Source organism: Vicia villosa, linkage group LG7 (genome assembly GCF_029867415.1).
Source record: "Vicia villosa cultivar HV-30 ecotype Madison, WI linkage group LG7, Vvil1.0, whole genome shotgun sequence".
Classification (NCBI taxonomy): domain Eukaryota; kingdom Viridiplantae; phylum Streptophyta; class Magnoliopsida; order Fabales; family Fabaceae; genus Vicia; species Vicia villosa.
The window spans coordinates 7,537,110-7,538,922 of record NC_081186.1 but is presented as its reverse complement, the minus strand read 5'-3'; positions in this window follow the sequence as shown (position 1 = coordinate 7,538,922).

Sequence of the window (1,813 nt, the reverse complement as noted above, 5' to 3'; positions counted from 1 at the left end):
GGAGCAATCCTTACCATGAGCGTGATATGGTGGAACCCCAATCAGTGGAGGCCTCATGGAAGGTAGTAGAGGTTGTTACGAATCATCGTGATAACGCTATTACTTTCAATAGTGAGTGTCCGTAGAAGCTGAATGGCCTAGAACCTTTTCAACCCATCTAAGCCTTTTTAGGATGTAGTGCAGAAACAAGATCAAGTACCAATTTGAGCTTGTTGTCATGCGATACTACGCTCAGACGAGGTCTTTTTAGGCATATTATTGGCGCCCATGAGCATTTGTGCGTGCCGGTAATATCCGATAGAAGATTGAAAACTCTGGGAACCTTTGTAGAACCCGATCGGCAGGTACAAAATTCCTTAGATCATACCTTTTGGGATGGTTGGACCCATGGCTCCATGCTCGTGACGTCGAACCTTTGAACTATGATCTTATGTGACCTTGCGTACTCTTGGTTGTGGTTGGTGCATAAACCATGCATTCATGCATCCATGAAAACTCTTTTTCTTTTGATTTTCAAGGAACTTAGAGGTCTTTTCTTGTAAACATCATAAGTTTCATCAAACTCAATGGATCTTGGGTGTTGATGGGGTGAAAACTCTAATCCACCAAAATGGATGATTGATTTTGATGATAACTTAATCAAAGCTTTAGTCCAATGTTTGAGTGTTTACAAGTTAATATCTCAAGTTCCTTGAAACTCAAATAAAAAAAAACAAATTATTTGCATTGCATGCATCATTCTGCATTTGGTCCTGCTCTCTAAAGAAATTTTTTCCAGAGCCTTATTTCCTTTCTCCTGGTATCATCAGTACAACACTCGTGCTAAGAAGAAATGGAAAGCATCAAGCAAGAGATTCGTGAACTCCGTGAAGAGGTGATTACTCTGAAGGCTGGTATGGAGCATCTGACTACTCTGGTTGAGGCTCTAGTTGCTGCCCAAGTCAATCCTCCTATGATGGAAGAAAGGATGGCAAAGGTCTTTCTTGAAACTCTGAACTCGTTCTTTCCCAAAGGGACAGTGGTCAGTACACCTGCTGACTTCCACAGAGAGGTGGATATGAAAGCGCTTCTAGAAAAGGATGTCCGAAAGGAATGTTTGTTTGAAGAAGGTAACTCAGCTGGTAGTGTGAAGAAGTTTGGTAATGAATTTTCAAAGAAGAGAATCAGAGGAGGAAACAATCATCATCAACATCAGAATGTTTCCTATGTCATTCCTGTATCCGATTCAGTTCATGCAATCCCAGATTATCAGCAGAGTACTCGTCAACAAGATTCTCCACCGAACGAGCAAAATCAACCTCAAAAGGGGAATTTTGATCCTATCCCCATGACTTACACAGAATTGTTTCCTGCTCTAGTTCATAAGAATTTGGTTCAGACAAGGTCACCACCTCCAATTCTAGAGAAGATTCCTTGGTGGTACAATGCTAATGTCACTTGTGCTTTTCATCAGAATGCTCCTGGACATGACTTAGAGAATTGTTGGCCTCTAAAAAATGAAGTTCAAAGATTAATCCATGCTGGTATTTTGACTTTCCAAGATATTGGTTATGATGTTCAAGCCAATTCTTTGCCAAAGCATGATTGAATCACTATTGATGGTAGCCTGAAGCTCGAAAGATGTTTCGTTCAGCATATGCCCAGATGGAGAGAGTTTTTCTCAGTTTTTAGTATTCTTATTGATTTCCATTTGTAATATTTCTTGTTTTTCAATGCATTGTTTGCATGTAGAAACTTGTTTATTTTTGAATGTTAATGCTAACACAATGATAATGTTTGTCTTGAAGTAATCCATTCGTTTCACTCATGTTTA